This window comes from Pseudorasbora parva, chromosome 5 (assembly GCF_024679245.1).
Source record: "Pseudorasbora parva isolate DD20220531a chromosome 5, ASM2467924v1, whole genome shotgun sequence".
NCBI classification, from domain to species: Eukaryota; Metazoa; Chordata; class Actinopteri; order Cypriniformes; family Gobionidae; genus Pseudorasbora; species Pseudorasbora parva.
Window position 1 is genome coordinate 19,824,604 of NC_090176.1, and position 16,608 is coordinate 19,841,211.

General features: G+C 38.5%; 1 pseudogene; it reads right to left on the bottom strand.

The window, feature by feature from the left end:
* Positions 1-8,140: 8,140 nt before the first annotated feature.
* On the bottom strand, positions 8,141-8,257 carry LOC137076223 (5S ribosomal RNA; annotated as a pseudogene).
* Positions 8,258-16,608: the final 8,351 nt, after the last annotated feature.

A 16,608-nucleotide genomic window follows, 5' to 3' on the forward strand; every position in this document is an offset into this window, starting at 1 on the left:
GTGTGTGTGTGTGTGTGTGTGTGTGTGTGTGTGTGTGTGCAATTACTGCTTGGGAAGTATGCTTAATCTGCTTGCAACCCTCTCTCCCTCCCCACTATAAGTATCAGCATATTACTGTCCACATTTTGGCTGTCGTCTTCTTTTTTCAGATTACCAAGACTTCAAGTCATAGCTGTTATGGACTTCAATGCTGAAGACATTCATCCTCATAGCCAGGCTACAGTAGACGTCCCAGGATTCACTGCACGTGTACACATTACCGCTGTTCCACTTAAAGACATTACTAAAGTATCTTAAATCATCTGTATATCACTCAAGCTGATGGTTGCATGTGGGTAAATGCTCTTGGAGCAATATCAGAAAGAAATTTCTCAGAGAAAAACTGCAAAGAGTTTGAAGTTATCATCATATACAGTGCATAATATCATCCAAAGATTCAGAGAATCTCGAACAATCTCTGTGTGTAATGTTCAAGGTCGGAAAACCATACTGGATGCCCGTGATCTTCAGGCCCTTTAGATGGCATTGCATCACATACAGGAATGCTACTGTAATGGAAATCACAACATGGGCTCAGGATCACAATCCACTGGGGCATTCGCTGTTGTAAAACTCTATAGGTCAAAAAAGAAGTCATATTTAAACATGATCCAGAAACGCTGTTATTTTCTCTGGGCCAAGACTTGAAAAAAAAGTTTAAAACTGTTCTGTGGTCAGACGAATAGAAATTTGAAGTTCTTTTTGGAAAAATGGGTGACATTGTCATCTGGAATAAAGAGGACAAGGACAACCCAAGTTATTATCAGTGCTCAGTTCGTGTGGTATGGGAAGCTAACACATCTGGAAAAGCAGAATCAATGCTGAAAGTTTTTCAAAGTTCTAGAACAACATATGCTCCCATCCAGACATCGTCTCTTTCAGGGAAGACCTTGCATTTTCCATCATGACAATGCCAGACCACATACTGCATCAATTACAACATCATTGCTCCGTAAAAGAATGATCCAGATACTAAAATGGTCAGCCTGCAGTCCAGATCTTTCACCCACAGAAAACATTTGGCTCATCATAAAGAGGAAGATGTGACAAAGAAGACCTAAGACAGTTGAGCAACTAGAAGACTGTATTAGGCAAGAATGGGACAACATTCCTTTTCCTAAACTTGAGCAACTTGGCTCATCTGTCCCCAGATGTTTGCAGACTGTTATAAAAAGAAGAGGAGATGCCACACATTGGTAAACATGGTCTTGTTCAGACTTTTGTGAGATGGGTTGATGCCATGAAAATCAACTTATTTTTCCCTTAAAATAATACATTTTCTCAGTTTAAACTTTTGCAATGTCATCTATGTTGTATTCTGAATAAAATATTGAAATTTGAAACTCTCAAATCATTGCATTTTGTTTTTATTCACAATTTCTACAGTGTCACTGGAATCAGGTTTGTATTTAAGCCCTGTGTGTTTCTTAGTTATTGGTCAGTACTTAGTTTAATATTTTGTTGCATTTTGTTGCTTGTTCCATTACAGTGCCTTCTTCCTGTTCTCTGTGATTTTGTATCTGTAAGTTTTGAGTTTTTTGAATAAAATACAGATACATTTGGATCCTGCTTTCGCCTCTGCTTTAACCACCACCCATTGCAAAATAAGTAACATTATAACCAGTTGCTGGGTTCTGATTTAAGGAATGGCTGGAGGGTCAAAGCCAGCAATCTAGCAAGTTGATGGAAAGCTTGGCATTTAGAAAATCAAAGTACACTCAAAACACCGGTAAAAAAGAAAGGGAATGAAAGAGAAAATAGAGAGGTGGAAGAGAGGATGTTTGGTGCAATGTACTGAAGAAAGTGTGAGATACGAAGTAATAAGACTCAAAAATGTGAGAAATAAGGACATTTTTTTCCCCTTAAACTATCTGTAGATACAGTAGTTCTTCACAATAACTATCGAGAAAATAGTCTGATGCAAAAACACATGGCACTTTTGCTATGATTTGAGTTCGTTTGACGCAGAGATAGTTTGTGTCACTCACCGTTTACCTCTTACGACCTTCAGTTAAGACTCGGACAGCCATTTCTTCACTATGACTGATTTCAAACACTGCACACACGCACACACACATGCATCACATCGCCTCAGGTGGCTACCTACCTGTCACTGTGACCCGAGGGTGATACTAAAAACTGGATCGATAATTTCAGGTGGAAAGAGGTCAATCCAGACTATATATTCTTGCAAGTGGGATGATTGGGACGTAAGCCAGAGCTGTTTTTCACCCCACTAGCGCTGCTGCTGCAGTAGTTGCCAGAGCGCTGTCATCATTGCTAATTTATACCCGATCCTGTCTGATCTTGAGTGGTTGACAAACTCTCAGAGAGTTTCACTGTCTCCTTTCACACTGGCGCTGTTTATATGGGTTTGGTGCTGGATGCCCATGTGTTACAGTGCTGCAGGGTTAAAAGCAATAAGAAAGTGCTTTCTTGCAAAAAACCTTATTATGACACTTCAAAGCAGCATGTGGCTGTCATATTTACAGCGGAGCCAGTGCCACTCTTTCCACAGAGCTAATGCTAATGTTAGTGTTTAGCATTTTTCAGCAATGCCAAGATTAAACAAGTGGCACCTTTACATAAAAAATAACCCAGTCTAACATGTCGAGACCAACCAAAACAGGGTTGCTTCATAACAGTGAAATAATGGCAGCGAGCAATGGCATTTTGTGACAGAAATAAATCACCCCCAATGTTATCAATTGTGCTGTCAACTTTTTCAAAGTATTTTTTATTCAGGTTACGCGAAATGGATCTTTGTCTACAGTAAATCCACTGAACATTTTTTTTTTCCTGTAAATATTCCCCAATTACATTAAAGTAATGTCTTTAATGGTATTTTTACACAATAACATTTTTTTGTTTGCTTGTTTTTTTTATAGCTGGCAACATTTTCAAAATGATCCATATTCACACCAATCTGCGAAAATGACTAAAATTGCTGTATTATTCATGTCAGGCCAGCCATTAGCGATAGTATTGTTATACACTGTTAATTCTAAAGAATGAATGGTGCTTTTCAATATATATCAGTTTAAAGTGACCATGTCTGCCACAATGCCAGATGTTTCAATTGGGTGCATCTGATGCATTTTGTGGTCTGCGTCGACTCACGCATATGATCCACCATCCACTGTGTGCTGTTGTGTCTCTGGGATGGAGCAGACTGTGCAAGCCTGTGCACAGATGCATTCTTTTACAGAGCAGAATCGCACCAAACGTGCACGCTTATAGTATAGACTAAACACATGATACACATGTGCATGTTGTTTTCACAGAGTTGATAATGGCTTTTTGAAACACCAGTTCCCAGGCCCCGGAACACTTGTAAATTCTAATATGTTTTTTTTTTTTTTTTTTTTTTTGGCAAAATCTCCACAGAACCACCTGATGGCCTCACTAACACATTTTCCAGCAGCAAACCAGTTTGTAGACTGTAGAATGGTCTTCACAACCTCAGTTGAGAGACCTGAACTCATGAACTGGGTGTAAAGATCCAATATCTGGGCTGCTGTTCCACTCCTAGCCTGCAGGCCTCCCTCCTTAAGCTTCCCTGTTATGCTCCCTCCAAGTCTCCAGTGCTGCGTTTCACTCCACTTTAAGACTCACACTTGCAAACTTCCCTAAGCACTTCCCCTTGGGGGAATCCCCGCCGCCATTTTAAAGTGCGTTCCACTTCGTGAAGTGGACAAGGGAAGTTTATATGGAGAGACCCTTGCTCCCTCGATTTTGACCGAGTGAGCGAGTCTACTTCATATGTACACTTCAGGCAGCATCATATACCACAATGCAACGCGATTGTGACGTCACCACATATCACGTTTAATTTACCCCACCACAAACAACTATATGATATTTTTAAAAACATTTAAAACAACCCAAACACATCCATATACATATAGAATGCTGCATTAATAATAATAATAATAATAATAATAATAATAATAATAATAATAATAATAATAATAATAATAATAATAATAATAATAGATTTTATTTATAATGCACTTTTCATTCCGAAGAATCTCAAAGTGCAACAAAGGGAAAAAAATAACAAAAAAATGAATAACATGTAAAAATATAGAATACTACAAACAACCAACACAGAAAACAGAACAGAAACAGAGCTGATGGTGAACAGAAACAGAGCTGATGGTGAACAGAAAAAAGATCTGATGGTGGAAGTCTCTGTTAGCTCAGCAGCACACTGTGGTCCACTCCATGTTTTAAATTTCTCCCAGCGGCAGTGTCCTGATTATGTCGTCGATGCATGACGGCTGAAGACCAGATGATGGGTCTTCATGACGATGGGGATCACCGCAGCACAATGCAGGAGGCAGAACATTTTTCCGGGCACTTCTGTGGACACACCGGGGTTGGCGCAGAAGTCCAAGCCGCTCCAGGGCTGCAATGCAAGATGGAACAGTGGCGCAGCCGAGAAGCGGAACATCCCAACATCATGCCGGACGCCGATGACGCTGGCCCGGATCACGCTAGCCCGGTGCAAACTTCAGCCACCATGCAGCTCAAGCCCGAGGGAGACCACCAGTGAGCAGTCGCAGCGAGCAACATCAAATGTCCTTCAAACCAGAACCAACCGCAGCAATTCAAACATAAATATCAGAGTAGCGGTGGAAAACGGTGAACGGCGAACAACGTCCTCTCAGTGGCTGCCAGCAATCAGCAACAGTCCCAATTGTAGCTCTGACTGTTAGACTAGTCACAAACACAAGAAAATACAATAAAATCTAAATCTAATAGTACAGTAACATGATTTGTGGGTGGAGAAGCGGCGAACAGACAACGCCAGCGTCCTCTCCGCCACGTTCATTAAACAATTTCGTAAAGGAAAAAAATAAATAATAAATCAACTCCATAGTGGATTCCAAGTGATCAAGGGCTTAGGGCGTTCCAGTTCAGTCCATTGCAAAGTTTCCGCCAGTAGTGGGCACTCATGCAACATAGGCAATGACGCACATCCGAGTGAACGGGACGGAGCGAGTTTGCGAGTGAAGGGCATGATAAAAATGGATTGGAACGCAGCACAGATGTCACCACAGGCTCAGTGCTCTCCACTCCTGCAGATGGCGCTTGTGTAATTTAATTGTACTCGGAGAACTCCCCGTTAGCCCTGATTCCCTTCACCTGTGCCTTGCCCTTTTATAAGGGCTTGTACCCTTCCATTGTGTTCAGTCTTGAGCCTATGTTCCCCAGTCTACAGTCTCCAGATCTCAAGATAAGTTTTGAGCCTTATTGTAACTTTATTTATTTTTTCTTATTTTATTTTTTTGACCCTTGTGTCTATTTTTGTTTCTCTGATTTTGTAAGACTACTTTCCTAGTTCCTTTGTGCTTTGGTTTCTCAAGTAAAGGTTATTTTTTTTATTTTTTGGAAGACTCAAGTCTCTAGACTCTTTACTCTTCTGCTCTTGGGTTCCATTGTCTGAGAGATAGCTCAGTGGAGAAGACGTCACACTTAAAACACCAGAGACCCGGGTTCAAGTCCAGCCAAGGACGGCATCACTACACAAGTCCATAGTTTCCACAGCTCTGGGTGAGGGTGCAGGACAGCTCCCCTAGCCTAATCGGAATCTCCATGGGAGAGCCGTCGAGGAGAGACACTAAGTCTGAGAACCATACTTGGGGCTGGCCAGCGTTTCATTGGTTGATTACATACGTGCTTCAGGAGACAATCCCGCAGAGGTGTTCCCAAAGCAATGAGGCAGTGTCTCATTCCCTATTCAGGAAACTTATTTTACACATGTAACCAAGACGTTTTTGGGAGGAGATTGGAAATTTTTACTTGGAGCTTTGTCTACATTTAACTAATTATTTCACATTGACATAATGAGTTGGTCCGTGCTGACCGGTTCTGCTGGAGTGTGGGCCAGGCCTTGACACCGCTGCTCCACTTCACACCCACTACTGCGCAGATTTGGGTCACGAGTTCACTAGAGATGTCAACGCTGATACACGAGTTACTAAAGTTACTAACTGTCTGACATGAGTGACCCTTCCATCTAGAAATAAACCAATATCCTGAAGTATATGTTAGCAAATATTTATGTATGTCTAGTAACTCCAAAAGGGTTCTGATAAGTTCTTCATGCTACGCTGATTGTGTGTTAATCAGCAAAGTGCTATCAATTTCTTGCATATTGCAAGACAAGTTGCGGATTTCCATCGCCAGTGATGTCACCAATAACTGAACTGAGACATGTGCTGAGAGAACTGATGAGAGCATGAGCAGATACTGAGCGTGTACTACCGAACGTACAGTGGTTCTCCAGTAAACAGTTCTCAAATCCAAACTGGATTCGGACACCTTTGACATACTGAGAGGCGATGAGCTGAGCATGCGTGTCATTTGTTCAGAGGGACGAAATGCATGTTTCAAGTGTATCAAAATTAAACATGTTAGAAACGTTCATCACATAATTGCTGTCTTATCAGTGCTGTCATTCTTCCCAACACTTCCCATAACTATTCTGCTCAGACTCAGGTCCCGAATCAGTGCAAGATGTCAGTGGCATACTGAGGCATTGGCGACTTCACTTTTCTTCAATGGAAGAGGAAATATGGATCAGTATGTGAAGCCCTTACGAAAGGAAAATATATTTACCAATATACTACTTAAAATATATTTTAATATATTATAAATACATGGAATAATATATTGATGGTATTATACAATATATTATATATTCCTGTAATATATTGCAAAATATACAAATGATTGCCGCTTTTATATATTGCAATAAATTGGAAAATATAAATATTAAATCCCATATATGTGAATATATTGCCTAATGTATTACATATTTTCCAATATACTGCAATATATTTTTGTTTCGTAAGGGAATGTAGCTACTTAATCCTACTTAAATGTGTCAAAAAAACCTCTTAATTCCAACTAAATGCATTTATTATAAATTTTAACTATATTGTATTTTCTTTAACATTTAAATTAGCAATTCATGTCTGACGATATAATGTAGCAGGTATCATTTGGTTCATTTTTTATTTTTACTTTAAATTCACACATTCTTCTGCTAAATATTTATATATAGTGTAGGTGGGCAAGTATATTTGTTTATTCAGTGATTAGTTTGAGAAAATTACTGGTCATCCATGCATTTATTTAATCAATACAAGCCAAAATGGAATGATTGAATGAAATGAGCAGTGCATTAAGAATAAATATAGAGCTGGGTGTCATCTGCATAGCAATGAAAGTTAAAGCCATGTTGACAGATAATGTGACCCAAGGAAAGCATGTAGATGATGAAGAATAAAGGCCCAATAACAGAACCCTGTGGAACACCATGAGTGTCACAGTAGATTTTGGGATTTGGTTCACATTTATGTTTTCATGTCTTTTACTCTGTAGTTTTGTGTCAGTCATTTTTCGTGCTTCTTGTCATGTGACCTCCTTGCCTTTATGATAATGTCATGTGCTCCCCTAGTTTCATGTATCTTTTTCTGATACGGTTCCCTTCTTTATGTGTCATGTTCTCATTGTTTGCTCTTGTCATGTGTCCATAGTTCTCATTGGTTTATTGTTTTTTTTCATGTGGTTGAGTTCTGGTGGTTCATTGGTTGTGATTGTCATGTGTTCCTTTATGAATGAATAAATGAGGCATTTATATAGCGCTTTCAAATGTACTACTGTACACCCAAAGCGCTTCACACTCATGTCAGGGGTCTCTCCTCAACCACCACCAGTGTGCAGCATCCACTTGGATGATGCGACGGCAGCCACAGAACAACGGCGCCAGTGCGCTCACCACACACCAGCGATAGGTGGAGAGGAGAGAGGGTGATAGAGCCAATTCAGTGGATGAGGATTATTAGGAGGCCATGATTGGTAAGGGCCAATCAAGAGAATTTGGCCAGGACACCGGGGTTACACCCCTACTCTTTTACGAGAAGTGCCATGGGATTTTTAATGACCACAGAGAGTCAGGACCTCGGTTTAACGTCTCATCCGAAGGACGGTGCTCTTTGTCAGTATAGTGTCCCCATCACTACACTGGGGCGTTAGGACACACACAGCCCACAGGGTGAGCGCCACCTGCTGGCCTCACTAACACCTCTACCAGCAGCAACCTGGTTTTCCCATTTGGTCTCCCATCCAGGTACTGACCAGGCTCAGCCCTGCTTAGCTTCAGTGGGAAACCAGTCTTGGGCTACAGGGTGATATGGCTGCTGGCTATATGCAGTCTCTGTATATATAATCCTCATGTTTGCCATGTCAGTTTGTTGAGTATTGTTCCTGTGACCTCTGTCGGTGAGTTTATCAAGTTTGCTTATGGTAGTGATGTGCAAACCGAGGCTTTGTGAAACATTGAAACAGTTGAAGCAAATGTGCCGTATTGTGCCGAAGCGTCAAAACAATTCGACACCGTCTCAAGTGTCCCCTGCTGGTCAGAACACTGTAAATCCAACATAAACCTATGCTAATAATCCACAAAAAGACCTTTTACAAAATATTGCAAGTGTTTTATTGAAAGTAAAACCTTTCAAATGCAATTAACTAATGTAATAAAATTAAATATTGCTTATATGTTATTTCATCAATTGTCAGGGCTTGCTTTGTTTGTTCCATGGATGGCTCAAACAGGCCAATAAGAGAATTAGCTACTATTATTCCTTCTAATTATACTAATGACTAATGTCTACAAATGAATAAAACGGATCACAGGTCAGGTAAAACCCAGACAGTTCTCAGTGACTCCTCATCAGAGATCATCGCCCCCTAGTAGTGAACCATTGATATTTCGAAGTGTTTTGAAACAGTGATGAAGTAACTAAGCCTTGTTACTTTGGCAGTTTTAATTATACATGCTCCGGACCAATTGATTTTAAATTTCTAAAGCTTTGAAGCTTCATGAAGCAGTGTTCTGAAATTGCCATCACTAGCTTATGGTTAATGGTTCATGTTCTTGTCTGTTTTAGTCAAGTAATGCTTAGTTCAAGTCAAGTCGTTGTTGGATTCTGTTTATATAGCACTTAGGTTAAATTACAACTTGTCAAGATACACGGTGGCCTCATTGTTGTGGCCTCAACGCCAATTGTTGTGTTTCCAAAAGTGTGGAGGTTTTGCATTTCCTGATGCTGTGTCAAAGGATCAAATACTAATAAATGATCACAAACAATGCAAACAATGATTTTGGGAAATGCACCCCAGGCAGGAAAAAGGGATATGAAGAGATAATGAACTTTACACTGCACATTTCAAGAGTATTTGCATAATCATACATTATACCAATGTACACTGCATAAAAATGATCATCATTCTTCATACAGCTGATATCCAGTACAAAATAAAAAATACATTTACTGTGTAAATTACTTGAACTCCAAAATCTATTTTAGTTGTTCAATTTATGAACACAATTTTTGTAAATTGTTATATGTAAAAAAAACTTTTATATATTAATGTGACAGGGTTTTAATGTCAAAAAAGTTGGAAAAAACATGCCTAAGGAGTATTAAACCTTAGGAAAAAAGAAAACAAGTTCAGGTGTTTTATTAAGCGAGAGAAATACTGGCTTTCTTTTTTAATAAAAAAAGGGCACTTTAACACTATTTATATCGATAATGATATTCTGTATCATTGTGAGTCAAAAGAATCAAATTGATGTATCTTTTGGATCGAGGGATACTTGAGCTTTACTGATTGGACTGTAGGCGTAAAAGACAAAAGGTTGGGAAACACTGCTATAATATTTTCATAGCATTTTATTACAGAATAAATTGAATTAGTCACATCCACATGCTTAGAAATGCAGACAGATGCATGTGCTACCAGAATGACACAGTAGGAACCATGGCACACTCGTATCATTTGTAAACAGGCTTATGGGAGATAATGAATGTGATCAGTTCAGGAGCCGAAGAGACTGCAGCCGTCGAGAGGCTGCTCTGTTTCGTCCTCTGTAATGCATGAGAATCCCTGGAGAATCACAGCACAGAGAAGAGAGCAGTGATTACACTGTGGTCAAATCATCTCACTCAGATAGCCATGATTCCATCTCATCACCCTCAGGAACATCAGAGAACAGGCCTGTTACCGTGACATGCACACACACACATACATTCCTCTTTTACTACATTCAATGTTTTTTTTTTTTTTTTTTGGACAAGGTAATATAATCGGAATATTATGGTTTTACTTTAGGATATACTTTATGCATAGCTCTATACTTAGCATGGAAATAGCATGCCAAACTATACTCACTACCATGGTATACACATGGCATTTTAACAGTAATATTGTAAAGTATTAATTTAAAACAACTGTATATATACAGGTATGTATATATCCTATTCAAAAAACAGAGAAATGTGATAAAAGTTCATTATTTTCCATAATGTAATGATAAACATTAAACTTTCATATATTTTAGATTCATTGCACACCAACTGAAATATTTCTGGTCTTTTATTGTTTTAATACTGATGATTTTGGCATACGGCTCATGAAAACCCAAAATTCTCAAAAAATTAGCATATCATGAAAAGGTTCTCTAAACGAGCTATTAACCTAATCATCTGAATCAACTAATTAACTCTAAACACCTGCAAAAGATTCCTGAGGCTTTTAAAAACTCCCAGCCTGGTTCATTACTCAAAACCGCAATCATGGGTAAGACTGCCGAACCTGACCCTGTCCAGAAGGCCATCATTGACACCCTCAAGCGAGAGGGTAAGACACAGAAAGAAATCTCTGAACGAATAGGCTGTTCCCAGAGTGCTGTATCAAGGCACCTCAGTGGGAAGTCTGTGGGAAGGAAAAAGTGTGGCAAAAAACGCTGCACAACGAGAAGAGGTGACCGGAGGAAGATTGTGGAAAAGGACCGATTCCAGACCTTGGGGGACCTGCGGAAGCAGTGGACTGAGTCTGATGAGAGCCGGCGTGTGAAGGAAATGGGGTACAGGTGCCGCATTTCCCAGGTCAAGCCACTTTGGGCTACAGAGAAGCAGCACTGGACTGTTGCTCAGTGGTCCAAAGTACTTTTTTTGGATGAAAGCTAATTTTGCATGTCATTCGGAAATCAAGTTCCAGAGTCTGGAGGAAGACTGGGGAGAAGGAAATGCCAAAATGCCTGAAGTCCAGTGTCAAGTACCCACAGTCAGTGATGGTCTGGGGTGCCATGTCAGCTGCTGGTGTTGGTCCACTGTGTTTTATCAAGGGCAGGGTCAATGCAGCTAGCTATCAGGAGATTTTGGAGCACTTCATACTTCATTACACTGCTGAAAAGCTTTATGGAGATGAAGATTTCGTTTTTTCAGGACGACCTGGCACCTACTCACAGTGCCAAAACCACTGGTAAATGTGGTATTAACTGACCATGGTATTACTGTGCTCAATTGGCCTGCCAACTCTCCTGACCTGAACCCCATAGAGAAACTGTGGGATATTGTGAAGAGAAAGTTGAGAGACGCAAGACGCAACACTCTGGATGAGCTTAAGGCTGCTTTTGAAGCATCCTGGGCCTCCATAACACCTCAGCAGTGCCACAGGCTGATCGCCTCCATGCCACGCCGCATTGAAGCAGTCATTTCTGCAAAAGGATTCCCGACCAAGTATCGAGTGCATAACTGAACATAATTATTTGAAGGTTGACTTTTTTTGTATTAAAAACACTTTTCTTTTGGTCGGATGAAATATGCTAATCTTTTGAGTTTTCATGAGCTGTATGCCAAAATCTGTATGCCATTACATTATATATTACAATATGTATAATGTTATGATAAAAAATAAACTTTCATATATTATTTTATATTAATTTGATACCAAAGCTGTATTTTCAGCATCTCCAGTCTTCAGTGTTACATAAATCATTCTATAATGTCTAAAGATTTCAAATAAATGCTTCTTTTTAACTTTTTATTCATCAAATAATCAAAAAATGATAGTTTCCACGAAAATATTAAATGGTAAAAATGGTCAACATTGATAATAATAATAAAAAACATTGTTAATAATTGATCAATGATTGAGCATCAAATCAGCATAGAATGATTTCTGAAAGATCATGTGACACTGAAGACATGGAGTAATGATGCTGAACATTCAGCTTTGATCATAGGAATAAATTACATTGTATATATTCAAATAACTGACTATTCAAAGACAATAGCTATTTTAAATCATCATAATATTTCACAAATTCACAATATATATATATATATATATATATATATATATATATATATATATATATATATATATATATATATATATATATATTTTTTTTTTTTTTTTTTTTTTTTTTTTTTTTTTTTTTTACTGTATTTTTGAACAAATAAATGCAATCTTGGTGAGCAAAAAAAGACTTTAAAAAAATTAGAACACCTTAATCATTTAAAATGTTTAGTCTATATGCTTTTGAGCATTTGCAACTTGGTTTAATATTTTGCATAATGCAAATACAGTCATACACATTTTCAAGTTCGTATGTACCAGGCAGCTTTTTTTTTTTTTTTTACATAAGGAACTCTCAAGGTTTTAAATTATCTAATTTTCATATTCCTAATTAAATACATTCATTGCTGATGATCAACCCAACCCACCTCAAAGAGGATTTTGATACTATTTAAATGACATTTAGAATTTTTGAAAAGTTATTGATCAGCTTGAAGAGGTAATGTTCCCTTTATTAGTTAATGCCTGCTTTCACTTCACAGGAGGAGCTCTAATTGCCACTAAAGACATACAGCAATTTTCACCTAATTTATCTCTGGCAGGGCCTAAAGAGGGTACCACACATATACACAGACTACACAAAGCTGTCAGACACACACACACACACACACACACACACACACACACACACACACACACACACACACACACACACACACACACACACACACACACACACACACACGCACACACACACACACAGGGCAGCCCTCTCTATCAGAGATATGTCCAATTATACGTTCAGCTGATTAAGCCCCCGCGTTGTGCTCAGATTAGTCAGTGATGATTGACATGAAGAACAGAAAAAATCCACCTCCGAGTCTGAAAAGAAATATGGTTTCCTGTCATTAATTAAACATGTTATATCCTTACTCTCACGCTCGCTCGCTCTATCCCTTGTCTACAGATTTTTATTCAATCAAATGCTCTTTAGAATTAAAATTTAGAGTTAAAATGAAACCTCATTTAATTACAAACACCAACAACCATTGAACCTAACATTATAGAACACTAGACAATTGGCAAATATCTTGACGCAATATATTTACAGTGGTAGTGTGTATTGGCTAGCTAGGAATTGATAAAGCAGATCGCACAACAATGCATAGTGACATAGCATAATAAAGACTTGTACTTACCTTAGTTGCAAAGCAGTGCAGTGGAAGGAGCCAAGCAGGCAGACTGAAGGCGCCCTTTTCGAGCAACCCGATCACATGTAAATGCATATTAGTAAGAGTGTGTAATGACGTGAAATGTATAGCCTATGGCAGTTTTTTTTTTGCCGTGCATATGCTACGCTGTTTTTCACGTGCATATGATACGCACTTTATGGCGTGTATATGACACGCTCTTAGGATTAGGGTGGTGGGGTGTGTGGTTCGTTTGTATAATACGCCATAAAGTGCGTATCATATGCACGCTGAAATTAGTTTTGGTGTATACATTCCACGACATTGCACACTCGTGCTATTTATACGCAATGCTGCCTTCACGTGCTATCGGAAGCTTCCTACTTCCCACTTCAGAAGTCGTAATTATGAGCATGTTGTGTTAAGGTACTTTGTTGTCGCAAAGAATGGAGGATGCCAGGTACATACTTTTGTGCGTCTTGGGAAAATGTTATTTTAACACTATAACCATTTCAGTAATTTCCCGGTCCCAGAAAATCATAGAATCACTGGCAAACACTAGCACAACCTGAAAGTTTAATCACATTCACAATAAGGCATAATGTAGACAATATAAGGCTGCTTAAAGACTAAAATGGCAATAGTTTTCAGCCATACATCCTATTGTAAAGCTACTTTTACCACACTATCTAGATAGTCAGCTTGCTCACTATTCTGGAATGATGCGCAGCAGAATATTGTCATCTGCCATTTTTAAGGGTTATGCCACGCCCATCTCGGAAACTTGGGTATCAAAATTATTTCCGAACTTCCCAGTGGTAAACACAACATCAGAGGGTGTTCATGTGCATGTTTTACCTCGAAAACTCATATTTAAGATAATTCCGATAGCACGCGAAGGCAGCATAAGTGGCCTGCCTGGTCTGTTATTTGGTGCATAATGTCCACCTCAACAAACAGTTTTGCCACTGATAAAGTTTGTTGGTATCTGTTTACCAAGTAGACAAAATTATCAGTGCAGAACAATGTTTTGATAAATTATAAATATCACTTTTGAAAATGTGTTTTTGTTTTTATTTTGTATTGTGCAGTAGCCAATTTGATCAAATTATGGCTATTTTGGATGCATATGATAGATGTCCTATCTAAACTATAACTAAAATGGTAATAGCTATTGTATAGCTACTGTTGTAACGGTTACAGTACGGAGGGAATTACAAGGCAATACAAGGCGGAGGGAAAAATTCATTAAATGTTTTAAGAGCCCTCTAACACATGCTATGTCACTAATAGTATTATGATTATTATTATTATAACATTGAGCACTGGTAAAATATCTATTTTAAAACAAACAAACAAAAAATGCACAACTCTTATTTCATCTTCATCAAAAAACATACTTTTTACCCACAGAATTGTGTAGTAAGAACATTTAACCAGCCAATCCTTGAGCAAATGGTTAGCTACATAATTTGTATGGTGCATGAATGGTCAATAGTGTAAATACCAAAGAGACATCAGTGATTAGCCAGAAACCCAGCAGATACCCAACAGCGCAGAATACACAAGTACGCACATGCCTGTGCGCTCTCTCAGTGGGAAGTGGTGATGGTGACTGGAGGCAGGTTGTGGGCTTGCTGGCTGGATGCTCAGATGTCCTTCTGTCCAGGGCAATACTGCCAGACAGATGAGTGGGCTGGTGTAAACAGCCAGAGCGGATCTTTGGCAGCACAGCGACTGCGATATACGGCAAAGCAATGATCGCTTCTCAAAGATGCCCATTAGCCCCAAAGCTTGCTGTTACATCAGCTTTGCCTTGAAAAGGCATCCCCAGTAATAGGACCGCGCTCAATGGGGTGCAATTCATTATTCTATCCGTGATGAGGCAGTGTGGCTGCTACATGTACGAGCTTGTGCCTTTAATCATCAATCACAGATGTCCCCTATACCATATAATCAATGTGTGCCAGTGGCTCCTTTTTGTCAAGAATGTCTTTATTATCTTACCTGATTAAGTGACTTAGATTTAATGTACACAAACAAATTAATAAACACATACATGTTCGAATAAAAGACTGCAGATATTTTGGCTTTTTTTTTTGGGGAGAAATAAAGAAACAAACATGTAGGCAAGTTATGCATGCATGCAGGTATATACATATTTTATACAAATAAAAAAAAATATGTATAGCAATATGATGTTTCCAGCTTCTGATCCTTGTGTTGATTTTAATCGCCACACACTGCTTTTTGCATGGAGGTGGCTGGAACATATCTATATTCTCCTGTTGAAAGAAAAAGGCCTAATCATGTAACACTGAGGAGGTTTAATGAGAGCTTCTCGTAGGGAATCTCAAGACATTTCACTTCTACTGTTTCTACACGAGCGGTCTGTGAATCGATTAAACCTTGTTATTGATTTCCACAGAGCGTTTTTTTTTTTATTTGTGGTGGCTCATACAATTATACAAATCTAGTCTTGACGTCTATATATCTTTGAAGTTTTTTGATATATAAATTACAAACATTATCATATATTAGAAAATATATTGTTACATATTTTTCAATATCATGAAAAGCGACAATTCCTTATATTATTCAAAATATTGTAATATATTAACACAATATATTATTCTGTATATTTTCAAATATATTATTAGATAATTTAATACAATGATCAATCATAATATATAGAGAAATATATTGTCTTTGCATAAGGGGTGTCTGACTATAATACAGTGTGTGCATAATCCTCAAAAATTCCTGTGTGTGTATAATACTCAAACGTCCATGTGTGCAAAGGCCTTTTTGTGTTTTCTACCGAGGTAGGGTGTATGTGTGAGATCTCAGCTTAGCTGTACGGTTCAGTGGTTCTGTGTAGAATCACAATGATTTTTTGAAACATAGATCAGGGCTCGGGCTCTCCATGCAAACGTAGATCACTCAAGCAGAATCAGCATACAACCCCCCCCCCCAAAAAACAAAAAAACAATCTGCACAAACCAATCTGCAGGCGCAGTAAACATTTCAACAATTTCAACTTAACGCTGACATTTACTGTGCAGCACAAAATGTCTGCGAGTACAGATGTTAATGCTTCATGTCATATTTGTGAACATAAGCATGCTTAACCATATTAAAGTGTCTAAATATGTGACATCTCTCATCTCAAAAAATATATTTTTTACACTCGTTTGCATTTACATGTGGAGGATGCATT